Below are 16,853 nucleotides of genomic sequence, written 5' to 3'. Positions count from 1 at the left end.
CTTTCAGAGAGAGTGAGAGATGAGCCTATTCTTCTTCTTTCATTGGCACTGCATCCCAGTATGTGACTTCGCCTCCTCAAGAATTTTCCATCATTCCTTTCTAGATTCGCTGTAGACCTCCATTTACGGCAACCAACTCGGGCAGTGTCTTCTCCAACTTCATCACTCCATCTCAATCTCGCTCTTCCTCTTGCTCTTCTTCTTCCAGGTTCAATGCACCAGGCCTTCTATGCAGGATCTGTTTCATGAAGTCCTGTTACGTGTCCGGCCCATCACATTCTGCACGACTTTAAGGACTTGACCACATCATCCTCCTTATAGAAGTCATAGAGCTCGTCATTTCTTCGCCTTCTCCAACTCCCATTTTCATACACAGGTCCAAAGATTCTCCTCAATATACTTCTTTCGTGTGATCGCAGTCTACTTTCATCGTGGTTTGCAATCGTCCATGTTTCTGAACAATACGTAAGTACTGGGCGTATCAGCGTTTTATAGAGTCGGCACTTAGCCTCTCGTGCTAGAAGTTTGGATGTCGCAGCATTCCAAAGTAATATCGATTAGAAGTACTTATGGAGGCCATAATTTCAGTCGAAGTGCTGCCGTTTTCTTCTATCTATGGGCCCAGATATGTAAAACATTCCACTCGTTCAAACGTATTTCCATCAAGGGTTAATGTGAGCTGTAAAGGTATACATATATTTGGTCTTTCCTTCATTAATTTTCACGCCCATCTTCTCAGCCCTCAGTTTTAGAGGTGATGAAACATCCCCTTAGAAAAAATTTATAAATGACAGTGCTGGAAAACCTCTACATTATTTGATTTTCAAACAGCTGAGCAAAACTGAACGTACTCAGACATTTCTCTCTTTACTTATTTTGATCATCACTAAACTGACACACAATATTTTTTTTAGCGCAACGCAATCTGACTTTCAATAATTCCTACAAAAGAATGGCCCTGACTGACAATAATCTATACCTTTCATGAATCACTTACCTCACAAAAATCTTCGATACTCATACTACTGCAATACAGCGAGCGCCAATACTGCCAGCTGAATAAAAGATTCTAACTACTGAAGGCACTAACTACTGATAGGCATAGTTAGCAAATGAAAGATTTTGATAGAGAACAAACAATGTATTTACCTTAATAGTGTTCAAAAGTCATCATATATATATAATCAGTACATGATATCCAATATTACAAACTTACTCTTTCTGATGGACACACGTCCAGATCGTCCGCTCTCAAAATTCTACCATCTCTCTCCCCACATCCACCACTGCTGGCGGCTCACCTCCAACTGCGCAACGCTATGCACTGTTCGCATCCAACTGCCCAACACTGCAATAGCAAATATTCCAATAATGCAAACCAGCCACAGACTGCACACAGCACAGTCAGTGATTTTCATACAGAGCGCTACGTGGTGTTACTAACATAAAAAGCTAAACAGCCTACTTACAATGAGAAGGCACTTTGTAGATCTCTAAATGTTCTACTCATTAGGTCCAAATCACCTGCATATCCTAACAGTTCTACGGACATACAGTAGATAGTACCTCTTGTCTGGATACCCGAGCCACGCACCACTTTTTCGAGTGCCAAATTGAAGAGTAGACAGGAAAGCGCATCCTTTTGTGTTAGCCCAGTTCGTGTGAGAAACTGGGGTGATAACCTAGACTGCACTCGCACAGTACACTCGGAATGCCGTAGGATGACTTCTATCAAACGCACCAACTTCCCAGGCACCCGAAATTCCCGTATAGCCTCATAAAGCGTTGCACGATTTATTTTGTCGTATGCAGATCAGAAATCAGCGGAAAGATGTTGCACAGCAACATTAAATATTTGTTTCACAGTAGACTTTGTAGGTCTGAATCCACGTTGATAATTTCCAATAATCCAGAATGAGATTTTTACTCTGCAGCGGAGTGTGCGCTGATATGAAACTTCCTGGCAGATTAAAACTGTGTGCCCGACCGAGACTCGAACTCGGGACCTTTGAGTTTCGCGGGCAAGTGCTCTACCATGCGATCTAAGCCATGTCTCCGCAGCATCCTTACTTTCAGGAGTGCTAGTTCTGCAAGGTTCGCAGGAGAGCTTCTGTAAAGTTTGGAAGGTAGGAGACGAGATATGACAGAAGTAAAGCTGTGAGGACCGGGCGTGAGTCGTGCTTCGGTAGCTCAGTTGGTAGAGCACTTGCCCGCGAAAGGCAAAGGTCCCGAGTTAGAGTCTCGGTCGGGCACACAGTTTCAATCTGCCAGGAAGTTTCAACTTACAATTATGTTTTGTGCAATAGGTGAGAGTCTACTAAACAAGATATTTGATAATACTTTATATGGAATTTTTAGCAATGTCACGCCTCTGTAGTTGCCGCATTTAAATATATCTTTCTTATGTATCAAACGCACTATCCCTAAATTCCACTCTTATAGCAACTCTTCCTTTTCCAGATAAGGCACAAAATCTTGTATACCCTGCTTTTTAACTCAACTCCTCCGGCTTTCAATAGTTCTGATGTAATATTATCAGTCCCTGGTGTTGGTTTGGGTTGTTTGGGGAAGGGACCAGACAGCGAGGTCATCGGTCTCATCGGATTGGGGAAGGACGGGGAAGGAAGTCGGCCATGTCCTTTCAAAGGAACCATCCTGGCATTTGCCTTGAGCGAATTAGGGAAATCACAGTAAATCTAAATCAGGATGGCCGGACGCGGAATTAAACTGTCGTCCTCCCGAATGTGGGTCCAGTGTAGTCACTGGTGTTTTATTGTTGAGAGGAGATGAGCCTATTAACGAATTTTATTTTCGCTGTAAGTAGGCTGTTTAGGTTTTCTTAGCGCTCTGTATGAAAATCACTGGCTGCGCTGTGTGCAGTCTGTGGCTGGTTGGCATTGTTGTAATACTCGCCATTGTATCGTTGGGCAGCAGGACGTTAACAGTGCGTAGCGTTGGGCAGTTGGAGGTGAGCCGCCAGCAGTGGTGGATGTGGGGAGAGAGATGGCGAAGTTTTGAAATTTGTAAGACTGGATGTCATGAACTGCTATGTATATTTTGATTTTTCAACACTATTAAGGTAAATACATTGTTTGTTCTCTACTAAAATCATTCATTTGCTAACTATGCCTATCAGTAGTTAGTGCCTTCTGTAGTTTGAACCTTTTATTTAGCTGGCAGTAGTGGCACCCGCTGTATTGCAGTAGTTTGCATAACGAAGATTTTTGGTGAGGTAAGTGATTTGTGAAAGGTATAGGTTAATGTTAGTCAGGGCCATTCTTTTATAGGGATTTTTGAAAGTCAGATTGCGTTACGCTGAAAATATTGTGTGTCAATTTAAACACAGTCATGTATAAATTTTTCTAAGGGGAAGTTTCATATGGCGACCCTGCCAGGATACCTCACTGGAATCTTCTGATCTTTTCTTGTAGTTTGTGTAATTAGTGTAGCTATTGTTTATTACTAGCGTGTAATTGTAGAGAGAATCTCCTTTGTAGTTGCAGTTTTTCATTCTTGTACAGTAAAACAGTTGCGGCATGCATGTAGATTTGCACCAAGTATTTCGCAGTTGCGATTGCAATTAACTAGGTATTATTTTCAGTGCTATGTTAATGTGTTTCCTTATTTTGCTCTTCAAATTGTGCTTTTCTGTGTTATCGTGTGAAATATTGTGACAATAATGGCGTGTGAAAAACGTAACACTAGGCTCCAAAGTAAACTGAGAAATAATAGTGACGACGAGCGTAGCTTATCAGCACCATTGTGTAGTGAATTAACAGACATTTGAAGTAGTAATTTGATAATTGTGTATAGGGAAATGGAGCGGGCGGCAAATAATGGTGTAGACAGTGAAACAGGTAGTGAACAGGGAAGCATTATCGATCGATCGGTCGGCAACAGCTCGCCTCAGGAATCCAAAATGACACAACACAATATTGCAAATACTGTAGACTCAGGTTTTGGGTCCTCACCGTTTTCTCAAATGAGTCAAGAGACATTTTCTGCTTGTCAAAACGTGAATGTTGCCGGTGAAAATGCACTGCCAAAAAGCATAGAGGAACAGATTCCAGACACTAATACATTATTATTGCAATTAATGCAACAAATGGAACAAAATCAGAGACAAACACAGCAAAAGCTTCAAAAGTTAGACGCAATGGAACAAAATCTTCAAAAGTTAGACTTAATGGAACAAAATCTTCGGAAGTTAGACACCACACTTAAACAAACACGAGAAGATTTAACTACTGAGTTACATAACATTGAATCGAAATGTCAAAAAGTCTGTCATGACGTAAAAACACAAATTTGTGAGCATTTTCAACCTATTTTTTCGCGGCATGAAAATGCATTACAGAATCACGAAGCAGCCATAAAAGAACTGCAAACCATTGTTCATGAAAATCATGAGACCTTGTGGGCTAAAATTGACTCAGTTGCATCTACCAATTCGGTTACGCAACTTGCAAAAACTCAGGAAAACTTAAAGGACACAGTAGATTCGTTTTCAACACAAATGGACACTCTGAAAGTTGGTTCAGAAAAACACACTGAGGAAATGTGTTCACTATCGGAGAAAGCAGCCGAACTTTCGGATCAGTTCACTAACTTATCTACGAAGGTAGATGATAATCTGAATGACACAAAACCGGTAGTCTTTAATGACACAGAAGATTGCGAACAAATTAGGAAATTCAAACAAAATCAGAATCAAATTAATACGCAACACCAAAGAGAAATCCGGGAAATACAAGATCAGCTGACTCAGGTAATACAAGAATTACGTATTTCAGAGGCCACTCGCGCTACAATACAGGAAGAGGGACATAGAAATACGGAACAGCCACAAAATAATAACTCAGGGGACTTCGGAAATTATGAAAGAAATAGGCAAGGTACACCGAATTTTGAGATGGAACCGCCGAAACGACGTAACAATGACCGACATGCGACTCGCCAACATGATGATTTTGACTATAAGCTGTTCATTACTACACGTAAATTCAAAACATTTAAGAATTCTGGCAGCGACATTCATCCACAAGCGTGGCTTCATCAATTCTCTCATTGTTTTCCTCCCAATTGGTCATTGGAGCACAGGTTAGAATTTATGTGTGGCTACTTAGAGAATGAACCAGCTGTAAGAATGCGATCGGTCATTCACGATTGTCACGGTGAAGAAGAATTTTATCATGCCTTCCTCTCAGCATATTGGTCTCAAGCTACACAAGACTGAGTAAAACACAGCATGATGATGATGAAACACTATGAACAATCTGAATTTTCCAGTCTTGTCAAATATTTTGAAGACATGTTGCATAAGAATCAATATCTTTCAAACCCATACAGCCTCTCAGAACTCATCTGCATTTGCTTAATCAAACTGCCTGAACATTTACGACATATTATTTTAGCAGGACGTTGCAAAGACGACATTGAAGCTTTTCAGGGACTGTTACAAGAACTGGAAATTGACACTGACAATCGCGGAACGCGAAAACAGGAGCACAACAATTACAGGTCACATCTGTCACAATTCTGTGACGACAGAAACAATAACTGGACACGACAAGTCTATTCTTACAACGCAAATCGTGAACAAAACAGACACAACACATATGACAACCACTGGCAGGGTAATAGTTACAGAGAAAGATCGCATTTCCGTAGTAATGAATATGACAGAGACAACCATACAAACAGACAATATGGTAACCAGAACTATTATTATCAAGGGAGACAGAATAACTTCAGATGCAACGGTCCAGCGCAGAGTTACGATTCAGGGAGAAATTCTCCACCTCGTGACCGACAAGAAAGAAACTATGGAATCTACTGACGTGACGACAGACGATATGACCGTAACGACAGACCTGAATTGCATCAGAACTGGCGGGATTCAAACAGAGCAGGACCCTCTCGACAAGGTGAATTTGTAGAAGTTAGGTCTCCAAATCCCAATAACGACGCACGCCAACAAAGAGATAGCAGACAATGACCCGCACCGCAGGCAGCCACGTGCGCCGGCGGGCTCAGAGAAAAATAACATAGATGCTAACATTGAGAAAAATTTCAGTATTCTGTACCGACGTATACCGTATGATAATTGCGTTCAAGTTGAAACTCTGTGTACTAGGAAGAGTAAAGGTTTACACCACATTTCACATGTAAAACCGTTTCTTGAGAGATAATCCGCTTTTTAACTTAGTCTTTGCAATAAAATTTTTCACTTCACGCTACTAGTACAATTTATCACACTGAGAAACTGTTAATATGTAACGATGTTTTGAAGTTAACTATCCAGTCTAAAACCTAGGGAACATATTTAGACAGTATTTAGGAGTGCATTGTTATAGTGAACAGACAACACATTGTGTGTATACATTCTTGCTTGTTAGTTGCACGATTACGTAACGACTATAAGGCTCACATACTTAGAACATTTACCAGTACTGCTAATGAGATTTTAATGCAACATTTTGGTTTACTTGAAAATACATTCTGGATTTAAAGTACTTTCTGTGAGATACCAGATGACACAGTGGTTAGTTTATGTGACAGCTACACGATGTTATCACGACGCTACTAATGAGTGACGATTTACAATGTTGGTTTTGCGGTGTATCTGTTTTATATCTGCACAGCTTTTCTGAGTTCTTCTGGAAAGTAAAACATGTTTTAGTAGTAACTTTTGTGATATAGCTACAAGGAGACAGCCTTTTCCGTAGGACAACAATACGTTACAGCACAGTACTTTCTTCATCACGGCAATAAGCGTAATAACTAAGATATGTATACGCAAAGCATTTCACTTTCGTGTATCATGAGGTAAGTACATTGACTTCTGCAGAACTTAGCTTTCGGAGGACGATAACTACGACACTTCCACAGAGATTATCTTACAACAAGACGCACAGTTTAGCGCTACAGTACACGTATTTGAGTGATTAATTTTGTACTTAAAACATTAATTTTTAAAGATATTTGAAGTACAATGATACAAAGATTTTCCGTGATACATTTCATTCCATTTCTGTAATCTGTAACACCTGAGGGTATAATTACATAAATCCTCAGGGGGGTACATGCTTACTTTGTGTACCATGTGTTTGGCAAGCACAAGGAGCCCTAGCTAATATGGTATTTGCTTATACAACTTTACACATCGGTACCATATTTCTCTAACACATAAATTACACAGCTATCTGATCATTTAACTGGGAGAGACAAACTTTTTTTACTACATCAGTGACACATGTTTACGCAATTACACAGTTGGATAATTTCATACTTATGAAATTGTATTTTGTCTGTACTTTGTGAACTATTCATATTTTTTCGGAACCATTGAGATACTATGAGAGCTTTGAATGATGTATTTGGTATGGGATCGTGATTTTTAAAGTACGTTTGAGGTAGATGACACTATTGAAGTGGCAGAGATTATTCTTTTAGGTTTTGATTGTTGGAGGAAGCTACAACCATTTTGAGATTTGACTGAGGTGTTATGATGTTATTATTATGATGACGATGTGTATTATGCTGCTGAGGTATGTTTATGATCAATAAGCTGATGCTCTATGAGGAATTTGATTATGCTATGTATCTGTTATGATGAAATATTGAAGAAGTGTCGAAATCGTACTTTAAGAGTTATGAAATGTATGTACATGCATGAATGTATCATAATGCCGGCGAAAATTTTTTGGACACTGTTATTTTTATAGGATTTTGTTTCTACACATTTGTAACGCAAATTCTCGATCTGTGAATTTTTTTTATATGAGACTGTCACTGTAGCGCAAACTGCTGTCATAAATATTTCGGTAAGGAAGCTAAGTGACCCAGGTGGCGCCCAGGCGTGCCAGTCGCCTGGAGAAAAAGCCATTAGGTAAAAAAAAGGCCATTAACCTCGCTATTGACATTTCTTTGTAGAAAGCATCGCAAATACGACACGCACAAACTTGAAAACATGTGATTACACTGTGGAGCTCTTAATTTATTATATTTACCAAAATGCCTAATGAAATGATGAGAAACAGTTTACATCTATTGTCTTTCTAGTTGAGAGATTGCTCATTTCGTTTAATATCTAGTTTCTAGCTGCACTGCAGCATTGGTTAAAATAAAACTTAATAGATGTACTAATATAGTTATTTTATGCCTACAGATCCAATAAATAATAATTTTATGATCTACTTTCAAGAAAACGAGGGAACATAGACATTTCCCTTCACAGGAATTGCATAAATATTTTTTTTACAATTTGGTAACTTGTCTGCTAGAGTAACTTATCGTGATGCATCACTCTAGTGTTAAGATGTGACATAGGTATTAAACATGGCCATTTTTACTGTAATATTTTTTCTGATTGAGCTTTGTCATGTTTAGATATAAGTTATTACATTTGCTGCTGCTGTTTGCCAGGCATAGTGCTACTGAATTTCACTTTGTATTACTCTGTTAAGCCAGTTTTACTACTGATTTTTTTTTTATTTGCTGCACATTGCCTTATATTAGTTGTAATGTTGTATTTGCTTTGCTAATTTAGATATACTGCTGCTTGCTTTGCCAATTTCCATTTTTTTGTCATTGCTGATTGTGTTAATTGTTTTGTGCCACTGCATTGCCTCGTCCCTTAATTTAGCATCTGACATCAGTAGATTTAAGTTAGCTTAAGATGGGGTATGCTATATAAGAGAATGAGTTGTGATGAATTGGAAGAAATGCATTGAGAAGCTATAAGAAAATGGTTTGGCCAAAAAAGTATTTTGAAAGAGGATATGAACAAAAAAGTAGGGCTTAGGGACAAATAGGTTTAGGTAGGATTTTCTTGGAAATAAATGATGAGGTAAGATAATGGAAAATAAATAATGAGGTAAGAAATATGTGAACATATAAATACAGAAAGCATGCTTCGATTGGATTTTTTTGGTGGAAACAAATCTTGAAATAAGACGAAAGATCTATGGAATGAAGTTTTGGGTTGGACTGCAGTACCCAATGTTACACTGAAAACAAACCCTGCCTTTCCTATTGTGTTATTCTGCTATGTGTTTGTGTACCCTTGTGTATTTGTGTTTTTCCTGTCTTTATGTGTTTAGCTGATGAGACTTATGTTGTAGAATTTTTCTAATACTATGTTATTTACTTTGTAAAGATGTTTAGACACTATTTATCTGTTCTGTTTTGTTGCTCGCGTGTGAAGTTGATGTTTAAAAAGTTATTCTGATCTTTTATGAATGTACTTATGTCATAATTCCTGTAACACTGATGCACATGTTATTTCGATTCTTTTGTAAAGCCCGTATTACTACAAATGCTATCTGTATTGTTATGTTCTTTAATAATGTATTTTATACCTTTTTTATTGTATTATCATATTATAAAATTGTAATTGACACCAGTTCATCAAATTAAGTAACTTGTAAGCATTCATTTCACTGCACTTATTTCTGTTGGTCATAGTATATGCACAATATGTGAAAAAAAAGAGGACTGTTAGTGTTCGGACGTGTGTTAATAATTCAGCAAGGGACTGATTAACAGCATTGCTGGTTCTAAGGACAATTCCAAAAACTTTGTGAGTGCACAAGTGGTGGTTTATGGACTTGCTATATTCTCTGCAAGACTCTTCGATGGTGATTGTGCACCTGCACAGTCGCAACAGATGGCTGCTGGCCGTCTCTTCAAGGACTACAGTGGGTTTGCATCTTTGATGGCCAACCAATGCCATTATTTCAACGAGGACTGCAGTGGGTCTGCACCTCTGGTGGCCCACCAATACCGTAATCTCTACCAGGACTACAGTGGGTCTGCTCTGTGATGACCTACCTACCAATACTCTTCAAAATTTCGACTGACTCTGCTGTGGGTTTGCTCTGTTGTGGACCAATACCTGTCTGCATGTCGAGAGTCAGCACTGTCTTTCCGTTGGAAGGACAACACTACTTCTTCAAGACTGCATGGAAATCCACTACTTCCGTATGCATTTTCTTTTACTGCTCAGCCTTTGAGAAAAACACCGCAATTTTACTGTGATGAATGATCAGGACTGTCTTTATGGACTGTGAGAAAATTTTAGCTTTTGACTAACATTGTATCAATAAGTGTGTGCATTTGATATCTTTGTTATTGTAATTATGAAAAATTTTATCAAATCGTTATTGGCCACTGCTCAAAACAATTTGTAAATTTTTTTGTGGGGAGCATGGGGGCTATGTAAGTTGGCTGTTTAGGTTTTCTTAGCGCTCTGTATGAAAATCACTGGCTGCGCTGTGTGCAGTCTGTGGCTGGTTGGCAATGTTGTAATACTCGCCATTGTAGCGTTGGGCAGCTGGATGTTAACAGTGCGTAGCGTTGGGCAGTTGGAGGTGAGCCGCCAGCAGTGGTGGATGTGGGTAGAGAGATGGCGGAGATTTGAAATTTGTAAGACTGGATGTCATGAACTGCTATGTATATTATGATTTTTCAACACTATTAAGGTAAATACATTGTTTGTTCTCTATTAAAATCATTCATTTGCTAACTATGCCTATCGGTAGTTAGTGCCTTCCGTAGTTTGAATTTTTTATTTAGCTGGCAGTAGTGGCGCTCGCTGTATTGCAGTAGTTCGCATAACGAAGATTTTTGGTGAGGTAAGTGATTTGTGAAAGGTATAGGTTGATATTAGTCAGAGCCATTCTTTTGTAGGGATTTTTGAAAGTCAGATTGCGTTGCGCTGAAAATATTGTGTGTCAATTTAAACACAGTCATGTATAAATTTTTCTAAGCGGAAGTTTCATCGCGTTCAGTCGCCGACCGAGACCTTTGCTAACTACGTCAAAAGTATTAGGATGGCTCAAGTTTCTTTAGGCCTTAATGTCACTGAATTCGCTAGTATTTTGACAGTATGCAGCAGGAAGGTTGCCCGAGAGTTGCATTCTGCGAGAAACCTGCAAGGTTTCGTGGTGTCGATCACATTGCTTGCAATATTGGAGGGATTAGTTTTAGTGACGAGAAAAGGGACAGTCCAAAGTGCGTTGCTGAAGAAAGTGCAGCTCCTTCTCACGTGTTTATTGAGAAACAATATCCTATCAGGCACATAAATTGTGCGCAACCAGTCCATTTTGACAAAAACTGCCTGGCATGTAAAGAGAGTAATACAAGCTGACGCCAGGAGCGGCCTGCCAGCCGTCATGAGGTATACAAACATTTGTAAATTTCCTAACCTAACACCAGTGAAGCGTAACTCTTTCAGTTAATGGCGAGTCTGCTACCATTATGGGTCGAGTGAGGGTTCACACTAAGATTTATGATTTCTCTTGGACCATTATCTTCGACATCGTTAAATATCTGTCTGTTGTCATTTTGCGATGTGATTTGCTAGATAAGGAAAACTGCGTGTTGAATTTTGCAGATCTTTTGATTTAAGTTCAGGTCAGGTCTGAGTTATCAGTTTTGCAATCATTCTAAGGTCGGGTTTAATTATGTTCGAACAAGTGAAATGGAGTTTGATGTTGCTCATTTGACGAGGGAAGAGGCTGAGCGCTTGGTGAGGGTTCTGGAAGAATTTTCGGATGTTCTTTCAGAGCATTCAGGTGTTACTAATCGTATTCAATACTGGAAAATGGAAATGAGCGTTTGGCGTCATTGGCCGGGAGGCCCCTCGCGGGGCAGGTCCGGCCGCCATATCGCAGGTCTTATTACAGTCGGCGCCACATTGGGCGACCTGCACGCCGGATGGGGATGAAATGATGATGAACACAACACAACACCCAGTCCCTGAGCGGAGAAAATCTCCGACCCAGCCGGGAATCGAACCCGGGCCCAGAGGACGGCAATCCGTCACGCTGACCACTCAGCTACTGGGGCGGACGTATTCAATACTGAGTCCAGCTGACTGATAATATCCCAGTGCGCCACCCACCTTACAGATTGTCTCCACCCAAGATAGAGGAAATGACAAAAAATATTGATAAACCTTTGCAAGAAGAGGTTACCAGGCCATCAACATCTCAATACGCGTAACCCATGTTTCTGGTGCCCAAACGTAAGGGCATTGCCCCTTCCTGATTTGCCCAATTGTTTGACGTGGTACGCTGGAGCCCATTTCTCTGCTGTGTTAGATTTCATCCATGCCTATCATCAGATACCCCTCATAAAGGATTCGAAATCATTAACTGATTTCTGCAGCGATTACAATTTGTTTGAATTTAAGTGAGTCCCACGTGGATTATCTACTGGTGCAGACATATTGTCTAGACTCTTAAATTCTGTGTTGGGTAAATTGACATTTCATTCCGTATAAAACTATTTGGATGACATGATGATACATAGCCACACGTTTGAAGATCACGTTCACCATTTACCTCATGTCTTGGAAAGGTGAATTTGACGCGTTCTAAAATATCTTTCCTGGGACATTTAGTGTCACCAAGTGGAGTTAAGGTCGACACAGAATGTACCAAGACCATTTGGGATTTTCCTCAGCCTCGCTCGATTTTTCCGTAAGTTCATTTCAGGATTTGCTGAGCTTGCACATCCTCTTAATGTGTTGCATTTAAGGGCGTGCTGCAAGCTGCTTTCGATATCCTGAAGCAGGCTCTTAGTGCCGCACCTGTGTCAGCTACTTCTGATTTTGATAAATACTTTAGACTTCAAACAGACGCGTCCAACTCTGGACTGCGGGCTGTCTTGCTGAAGGATTACAATGACAAGTGACGTCATGTCGGATATGCGTCCAGGACATTATGTAGTGTAGAGGTCAATTATTCAGTCTAAGATTTAGAAGCTCTGGCAGTATTGTATGCCTTTAAAAAGTTCAAATTTTATTTAGAACATCGAACCTTTTAACCTCAGACTGATAAGCCCTTAGCTGCGTGATGGCTGGGCGACGTAAGACTGGACGCATAGTGCAGTAAAGCATCCGTATTTCCGCTTTCCGATCTGTGTTAGACACATTCAAAATGTTCAAATGTGTGTGAATTCCTATGGAACCAAACTGCTGAGGTCATCGGTCCCTAGACTTACACACTACTTAAACTAAGAACAAAACACACACCCACACACACACACACACACACACACACACACACACACACACACACACATGCCCGAGGGAGGAGTCGAACCTCCGGGGGGAGCAGTCGCACAGTCCGTGACATGGCGCCTCAAACCGCGCGGTCACTCGACGGGGCTTACACATATTCATTCCACGAAGAATCAGCTAGCTTGTGATCTTAGTAGAACGTTCAGTAACAGTGTGCAGGTTGTGAAGTACGTGCGGCAGGCATCAGACTGTAACTTGGCTGTTCTCAGAGAAATCCCTGAGTTATTCCAGTATTTGGCCAAACAACAATCAAATGATCCCAAGATTAGTATTATTTATCAACAGCCTACCCAGGGGGTCGATTTACCAGGCTGCAGCTTCAGTAACGGATTGCTTTGCTACCGCGCCATAGAGAATGATAAACTGAAAGTGTCTGCACGCTAATTTAGCGCCTGCCGTTTTTCTCTGTTTTCATCAGTCATTTTGCGTGCACTGTCCGGGCGTATTTAAGACTATAGTTAAGGTTAAGGAGCACTTAACTCGGGGAACTCTCTATTCTGACATCCACAAGCTAGTGTTAATGTGTTAGGAGCGTCAGTTTGCGAAGCCCAGTCCGAATATCAGGCAAGGCTTGTTGCAGTCTTACCGAGACGAGGAGCCAAGAATGAGTTATTTATTGATTATTTCGGTCCACGACCGCGGACTAGGAATGGTAGGTTATATGTGTTTGTGATCGTCCACGCATTATCGTTTTTCGTGACTGATCTCCAGTAACGCTATCAATGCGAGCACGAGGATACACCATTTGGGAAGCCTTGCCACGGTTCGCTCGGCTCCCCCTGCCGGAGGTTCGAGTCCTCCCTCGGGTATAGGTGTGAGTGTTGTCCTTAGAGTAAGTCAGTTCAAGTTGGGTTAAATAGTGTGTAAGCCTAGCGACCGATGACCTCAGCAGTTTGGTCCCGTAGGAACTTACCACAGCCGCGCGGGATTAGCCGAGCGGTCTCAGGCGCTGCAGTCATGGACTGTGTGGCTGGTCCCGGCGGAGGTTCGAGTCCTCCCTCGGGCATGGGTGTGCGTGTTTGTCCTTAGGATAATTTAGGTTAAGTAGTGTGTAAGCTTAGGGGCTGATGACCTTAGCAGTTAAGTCCCATAAGATTTCACACACATTTGAACATTTTTTTGAACTTACCACAAATTTCCAAATATTTGCACGTTTTGGTCCACCGTGGGTTTCAGTGACACATCACCTGCTTTTGTTTCTAGGGAATGCAGGCAATTTTGCTTTCAGAATGCTGTTAAACATGTCACCACAGTTCCCTGTTACTCACAGCCTTCCTTTGTCGAGCGAATCAATCGCAACTTAAAGGTGGCCCTTATAATTTATCAAAAGATCAAAATAATTGGGATGAAACACCTAACTGGTTAAACTTTTCGTTCAGTGCATGAAGCACAGAATGCCACTTCAACAAGTTTCGATTTAGCTACCCCGTTAATTCTCCCATATCCAATCTGGAGGGACTACAGAAAACAGCACAATCTTTGTAGTATTGCGGAAACGGGGCGATATATCCGATGTGCAAAATGGTACGATCACTGACTTTCAGGCCAAGGGTGGAAGCATTTCCAAACAGCTAAGTTTGTAAACGGTTCATATGCCACCGTGGTTGAAGTATACCGTTGCGCGGCGAAAAGGCAATACCCGAAACAGGCGCTGACGCATGCGTCCTGCACCACTGTCCTTATATGACAGGAGTGAATCGCAGCCGGCCGGAGTGGCCGAGCGGTTCTAGGCGCTACAGTCTGGAACCGCGCGACCGCTACGATAGCAGATACGAATCCTGCATCGGGCATGGACGTGTGTGATGTCCTTAGGTTAGGTAGGTTTAAGTAGTTGTAAGTTCTAGGGGACTGATGACCTCAGAAGTTAAGTCTCATAGTACTCAAAGCCATTTGAACCATTTGAATCACAGCTGCGGAGATGTGTACGAGCGAATACGCGTGAAATTCGGCAACTGACCGCCCAGATGTCCCAAGGGGCTACCAACAGAGTATCCCCAACGACCGTTCAGCGAACCTTGCTGCATTTGGGCCTCTGCTGTCTGATCACCTGCATGCACTCGTGGCCATTGTGCATTCCGACGGATTTGGGCAATTCCAGCAGGAAATTGCAACACCCCACACGTCCATAATTGCTACAGAGTGGCTCCAAGAACACACTTCTGAGTTTAAACACTTCCGCTGCCCACTAAACTCCCCAGGCATGAACCGAGCGAGGTGGCGTAGTGGTTAAACACTGGACTCGCATTCGGGAGGACGACGGTTCAATCCCGAGTTCGGCCATACTGATTTAGGTTTTTCGTGATTTCCCTAAATCGCTCCAGGCAAATGCCGGGATGGTTCCTTTGAAAGGGCACGACCGACTTCCTTCCCCGTCCTTCCCTAATCCCATGAGACCGATGACCTCGCTGTTTGGTCTCGTCCCCCAAATAACCCAACCCAACCCAACCCTTCGCGTCTCCCAGCTTTCTGAGCAGCGAAAGGTGCTTCTCAAATGGTTCAAATGGTTCTGAGCACTATGGGACTTAACATCTGAGGTCATCAGTCCCCTAAACTTAGAACTACTTAAATCTAACTAACATAAGGACATCACACACATCCATGCCCATGGCAGGATTCGAACCTGGGACCGTAGCGGTCGCTCGGTTTCAGACTGAAGCACCTAGAACCGTTCGGCGAAAGGTGGTTTTTTAGTGGTTATCACATTAATGTGACTGGACGGTAAATTAATATAAGACTTTATGTAGGACAATGGACTCATTACGATACAGCTTTTGTCTTGTAAACTATGGGGAATGTGTTTTACCAATTTACGTCTGAGGAAAATGAAAAATTTCACGCCCACCAAAGAATTAAATTCTTCTTTTTCGTTTAATTTGCCTTCGAAAATGAACCTTAGTTACTTATCTTTTGCAATGTTACTACTGATACACTGAAATACCTGAAATATATCATAATTTTCATCCTTTTTCACAGTTAAGTCTTTAGTCACATGGGTTTTATAGAACAGTGCAGCTGCCAAAGTAAAGTACACAGTAATACTGAGGCTAAAGTCATATGGATTCTCTGTAAGCTTCCGTAGACTGGAGTTCTCTGTAATTTTTGTTTATACATGGTACACGAGAGAATTAATGAAATTATTTCAATGCAAAAATTGCTTTCGCAGTGCAGCGATGAATACATGCAGAATAAAACAGTCAATAATATCGTAAATTGAGAAGCGATGGCGCACCATTACATACGGCATACTCTTTTTTTTCACGTTTCCCGACCCAATAGATAACTTCAATAGCTGTAGTCTGCAAACTGCTCTCACAGTTGCAATCATTCTGCGCGATATTATTATTGGAACGCAGGTCCGAACGCAACTGTATGAATTTCATATCGCTCCATCTGAAATAGAGCAATTTAATAACGCATGTTATTAGTTGTCATTTGCTGTTGAACACTTGCGACATTATACATGTTATTTCAACTAGTTTATTGAAACTTGATACAGTCTTATTATAACATTGGAGAAAACTCTACATTTGTTGGCAAACCTTTATTAGTTGCCACTGTAGTGACTCTGTTATGACATGTACCTACTTCTTGTTTGAGAGAAATTTCTACGAATAGTGTGATTAAGTGGCGACGGACTTCCTGCCAACACAAGTGATGGCCAACGTGTTAATGTCGGCATTTGAAGAAGCATTAGTCAGTGAACCGTGGCGCTCGTTACTGGCGCGCCAGTCTCTTGGATGTCCATTATCGATCCTTCGATGTT

Source organism: Schistocerca serialis, chromosome 2 (assembly GCF_023864345.2).
Source record: "Schistocerca serialis cubense isolate TAMUIC-IGC-003099 chromosome 2, iqSchSeri2.2, whole genome shotgun sequence".
Taxonomy (NCBI): domain Eukaryota; kingdom Metazoa; phylum Arthropoda; class Insecta; order Orthoptera; family Acrididae; genus Schistocerca; species Schistocerca serialis.
The sequence above is the reverse complement of the archived record's forward strand: the minus strand, read 5'-3'. Positions refer to the sequence as shown.